This window comes from Microtus oregoni, unplaced genomic scaffold (genome assembly GCF_018167655.1).
Source record: "Microtus oregoni isolate MIOR12 unplaced genomic scaffold, Mior012 000094F_ref0000399, whole genome shotgun sequence".
In the NCBI taxonomy this organism is placed as follows: Eukaryota; Metazoa; Chordata; class Mammalia; order Rodentia; family Cricetidae; genus Microtus; species Microtus oregoni.
This window is the reverse complement of record NW_024544707.1, coordinates 3,327,218-3,333,217: the sequence shown is the minus strand read 5'-3', so window position 1 is coordinate 3,333,217 and position 6,000 is coordinate 3,327,218. Positions and strand designations below refer to the sequence as shown.

General features: G+C 36.5%; 1 pseudogene; it reads right to left on the bottom strand.

The window, feature by feature from the left end:
• Positions 1-1,137: 1,137 nt before the first annotated feature.
• LOC121442740 overlaps positions 1,138-6,000 on the bottom strand; it is a 52,057-nt pseudogene continuing 47,194 nt past the window's right edge.

The following is a 6,000-nucleotide window of genomic DNA, read 5'->3' as shown; positions in this document are numbered from 1 at the left end:
ACATGTGGATATAGATAATTGTGTATGTATATAATGCTTGACAATACCAATGGGATGTATTTCAAGGAGCTTACAGTGGTATAGAATAGTTCTCCATGTCATTTCCATTTTCCCTAATTTCCTATTACAGCAAAGAGCTACAAAGTACTATTTCCCCACTTTCAAAGAATGATGGCTAATCTTGGTTGTCAACCTGACTACATGAAGACTCAACTAAATTCACACTTCTGGGCACTCCTGTGAGTGATTTTCTTAATTACATTATTTGAAGCAGAAAGACCCACTGTAAATTGGGGCCACACCTTCTGGCGGTAGCTCATATCAAAGGACACAGAAGAAGGAAGCATTGCTTTTTGCCTGCTTTCCCTCACTCTTCCTGGCAAGTTCTTCTATCCTGCTGCTATGTTCAGTATTAAATCCAACTTCTTCAGGATTTTAATGTAGTCTGAAAACCTGCATTTCTCTAGGAATCCTCCAGGCTCCAGCTCCTCACTGGGACTGCGAAGACATCCAGCCTCGTGAGTGAAACAACTAGTGATTCTTGGCCTTTCTGTCATGAGACGGCCATTGGTGGACTATTTGGAGGACGTCTATACTGCCAGGCAGTCTAATGCATCCTCCATTAGTATATGTGTTCACTCTATCAGTTCTGTTCTTTAGAGAACTCCAGCTAGTACTCAAACTCTTTATTAGGATAAAAACCAATTGCTGAATACATTATTTTGAATAAAAGAGAGCACAAAAGATTGGTAGATACTTTTTATTTCTTCATATGGATATTTAACTGGACATGTAGAATTGATTTTTATCATTTTCTTACAAATAAAATTCCAGAACACTGCTGTTATCTCATGGTCTCAAAATTTTTGAAAAATATTGACTTGAAAATTTAAGGCAGGAAATAGTTCAACAAAAGTTCTTAGTTTTTCACAACAATGTATAGTTTTGTTTACAAAATGATGGAATTTCCTTAAGAATTTTCTTCTACTGCCACATTAAAAGTTCTTAAATCCTAAACAGGATTTTTTTATGTTACTAGTTTCTACCAATAATCTTTATTTTTAAGTATGAGTGAAGATGTATCTAAGGTTTTCTAAATTTGATGTAGTGTGCTTTCCTAATTCCTAAAAGAACAGACTAGTTGATCAGGAAGTACTGAATTGCAACAGCACACAAAATGGCAATAAGTGCAAATCCTATCAGAAGGGTTAAAACAAAGGTATCATCACTCATTTCTGTCTTGTACTTTTCATTGTCATTGTGGTTCCCTCTTCCTTTCCCTCCACTCCCTTTGCCATGCCCAGACTGATGCTTATAAGTTGACAAAAGTGAGCTGGAGCTATATGGCCCCCAGAGCTCTTGTATGCCATCAGAATTTTCATATTGGCGTCCGGCACAGACCTTGAAGCGATATCTTGAATTTGCAAGATAGTTGGAAAAGGAAAAGGTGGTATCCGGTCCTTTGTAAATCTAAAGGAAAAGGGATCAAATGAAAATTATAGTTTCTTTCTAATTAAAAGTATGTTGTGCATTTTCAACAGAAAAACAACAAAAATTCATTAGTTTAATGAACATGTTCACAGCAAAAGTAAAATTTTACTCAGTGTTTTGGTGTAAGAGGTTCTTCTGTTTATGTGTTGCTTTCATTGGTTAATGAATAAAGAAACTGCTTAGGGCCTGATAGGGCAGAACTTAGGTAGGCAGAGAAGACAGAACTGAATGCTGGGAAGAAGGGCAGTGTGCGAAACTCCATGGATCTTCTGCCTGAGATGGATGCTGGTTAGAATCTTTCCAGTAAGCCACAGTAACGTGCAATACACATATTAATAGAAATAGGTTAAACTAATATGTAATAGTTAGCTAAAAAGACTTTAGAGCTAATGGCCAAGCAGTGTTTTAATGACTATAGTTTCTGTGTGGTTATTCTGGGTGTAAGCTAGCTGGGCAGCCAGGACAAACAAATGGCCCCTCTCTCCTTGTAACTATTGGTGCCTTCAACGTGGTCAACTAACTCCACGTATTGCCAAGTATTGTTTATAAATGTTCTTTTACATTTAAAGGGAGATAAGATATAGAGATGAATAATTTTCATTGGTATAGATCTTGCTTTATTGATACAAATTTAAGGTCAATTTTGTTTATATGTATTTCTGATCTTGATTAAGGTATTGTGATTGTGTAGCTCATTTAAAAATGTAATGTATAATTAAGAAATATAGGTTAATAGATAATCATCTATAACAGTCAAGCTTGTAGTCAGGTTAGATTTTCTAGATGTGCATAGATATATTTCATATGGATAGGCATTCTTCATATCTTTCAAATACTATAGAAAATGGCATTTAAAATGTTTTAATAACTTAGAACTTTTCATGACAATGAGACACATCTGCTCCTGGCAGCACCAGCTACTTTAAGAGGAAGATGGAGATCAAAGAAGCTCCTTATGGAGTTTGGTAGCCATTTGGGCAAGAAACTGCTCTTGCCTGGACTGCTTCACTGGACATGCAGTACCCAGAGAGAGATGACTGCTGAACTTGCCTAAAGGAGAGATGGTCCTTCAGGCTTCCTGCTTCATGAAAAAGTCTGTGAGACATTCTGCAGGACACAGAAGAAAGTAACTGAAAACTGCCAATATAGGCAGAACTGTCTTTGAAATTTCCTGATTCATGTAAAAGTCTGCTGGATACTATGGGTCAGTAGGCTGAAGATAAATTCCCCAATGTTATAGAAAAACTTTGGGTGACTGTACAAGCAGTGAGATGTCTCTGTCAATTCTAGAGTCTTGGAAGTTGCTTTCAATGCACTTTCTTTTTACTTAGGTAATATTATATCCTTCTAGAGTCTTTGATGGAGTTAAAGAATTCATAGTTATAATTCTCCTTAGTTATGATAAAAGATAAAGTAGATAAAAGTATTATAACTGTAATTCCTATTTGATACCTGTTTTGTTATATGTAATTTTACTATGTTAAAGTTAAAGCCTTTTTTGTTTAAACAGAAAAGGGGAAATGGTGTAGGAGGGTCTGCTGTTCATGTGTTGCTTTCATTAGTTAATGAATAAAAAAACTGCTTTTGACCCGATAGGGCAGAACTTAGGTAGGCGGAGAAGACAGAACTGAATGCTGGGAAGAAGGGCCAAATGAGAGACGCCATGGATCTTCTTTGTGAGACAGACGCTAGTTAGAAGCTTGCTGGTAAGCCACAGTCATGTGGCGTTACACAGAGTAATGGAAATGGGTTAAACTAATATGTAAGAGTTAGCTAATGATAAGTTAGAGCTCATGGTCAAGCGGTGTTTTAATGAATACAGTTTCTATGTGGTTATTTCGGGTGTAAGCTAGCTGGGTGGCCAGGAGAAACAAAGGGCCACTTTCTTCTTGTAACAGTGTTTCTAATGTTCTGAGGGGTTCCGCATTTATTAGATAATTATTTTCAATAAAGCATAAGAAAACCCTACAACTGTTGAGATTTAATTATTTTATGTATGTACTTGAATCATGGATTGTGGTCAGTGGAATCAAGAAATAATAAACAATTCAGTGGTGGTAAGCTAACTAAATGAACAAGCTAGATTATGTACATTAATGAGATGAAACTTTGGAATGAGATTTAATTACTTTAAAAACCTTTAAAAATAACATACTACCCTACAATTGCTTTCAAGACAGGGTTCTCTGTGTAGCCCTTGTTGTCCTGGAACATGATTTGGAGACCAGACCGACCTAGAACTCACAGATCTGCCTGTTTCTGCCTCCCAAGTGCTGGTAATAAAGCTGCACACTCTCACCAGCATACTACTAACAAAACAAAACAAGACCTCATAGATCCCAGGATACCCTCAGACTTGCTATGTAACCAAAGAGTACCTTCATCCTCCTGTGTTTACCTGTCAAATGCTGAGGCTAACACCAGGGGCTATCGAACCTGGCAGAATATTAAAGACTAAATGTGAAAGAATATACCTGTTCAGCTTTCTTTCCAGTGACGACTTGAAGACAGTAAACAATGGGATCACCTTTAATTGGCTCCAAGGAATCCCATTTGATCTCACAACTGTTGCTTTTCAGTGGATGTAATTTAGGGGCTGGAAAAGGATAATTGCATTTTAGAAATTTCTAGTTTTTTCTACATGATGCTGAATACATCAAAATGACTCAAACCACACAATCATTACAAGCACACGTAGACCTAATATGAGAAATAGGTAATCATATTTAAAAAGGTACTTTTGTATTTTGAGAGATGCTTTCCCTAAGTAGCTGTGACTGGCCTAGAACTTGCTACAAAGATCAGACTAGCCTTGTGCTGGCATTAAATGTGTACATTACCACACCAAACAGAACAATACTTATTATTGAATTTACTTTTGTTATACCATCAGGCATCATTATTGTAGCAAAACCTTGATGAAGTTATCAATTAATAATGCATAATTAGACTTTCTATTAATATTTTTATAAATTCAAATTTTGTTATTTTTCCTTCTAGAATAATCTGCATTGTGTTTAGGTGGTATGTTTTACATTTAGAAATATTTTTATAAGGACGAGTAATTTTGTTTGAGGGGTACAACAACTGTGTGAGGTCAGAAGGAGCACACTATTGTTTTCATGTTGTTAGTCTCTACATTTTAAGAAAATGGGGCTTAAATATAGGGACATTAGTCGGCAAAAGAAGAAAGCATTATTGTTATCTAGGCAGAATTAATTTAATTTGAATGTGTTTCGGTTAGCATTCCACTAGAGAAGGATGATTTCATATTAGTGATTGAACTTGGGGACTAGAGAGATGTCTCAGCAATTAACCGCATGGGCTGCTCTTCCAGAGGACACAGGTTTAATTCCCAGCACCTACATGGTAGCTCACAAATATCTGTTATTCCAATTCCAAGGGATCTGACACCCTCACACAGGCATACATGCAAGCAAAAACACCAGTACACATAAAATAAGAAAAAAAAAACAAATAATGATTGAACTCATATGGAAAGATAGAATCAACCAAACATCACAACTGGGAGAGGGAAAAATAATCCTCAAACCTGGGACCTGCCAACTTGGACTCTTAGCATTTTACTGTTTTGATTGCAACATGCCTCCAGACCTTAGGACAACTGACTCTATGACAGAAGAACAATTCAGGCTGTAAAACTCAGCATTACGACAGCACCACCTGCAAATGCTAAAACAAAGCCCTAACCCACCAAAGTCAATAATTCTGGGAAAGTCTCTAAATGTACTAACCATGTTTTTTGGCTTCTGTAGTTCTGCTTCTGGCTAACTGTTCTTGTTAACCATACGCCAATCCAGACCATGTTTTTGTTTGTTTGTTCGTTTTTGCTTAAAAGCTCACCCTAAGATATCTCAGTGCTACAGTAATATCTGAAAAACCTAGTATAGTTTCAGACCTGCTAATAAATTCTTGCTATTGGCTTAAAGCCATCTTTGAGCAGACTTCTCTGGTGGACACCACACAGTACTGATAAAAAGTTTAAATTAATAGTTTTAGAAATAAAGTTATTAAAGTTGATATATTAATTTAGTTTTAGTCCGTATAGCTACACCCATCAATTGATGACGTTTTTCATAAGAAAACATTTGAGAAAATATAATGTGTAACAATGAATGGATATTACAATGTTGGCAGCACACCATTATGGAAACCAGGAGCCTGTGTTTTGCATGTGTATAGGTATGGGTACCAGTGTGTGTTCTTGGTGCTCACAGAGACAGGGCATTGGATTCCTTGGAACTGGATATACAGATGGTCGTAAACCACCAAATGGGTGTTGGAAACATAACCTGGGTCCTATGCAAGATCAACCAGTGTTCTTAAACTTTGAGGCCTCTTTTCAGCTCCATGGCTTACTCTTAAATTTGTAGTGCTAAAATTAGATGATGTCTAAGATATTTGAAAAATACTGATTTTCAGAGTCTTACTAATCCTTAAAAATGTATATTTTTCTGAGACAGAGCTTCTCTGTGCAACAGTCCTGGC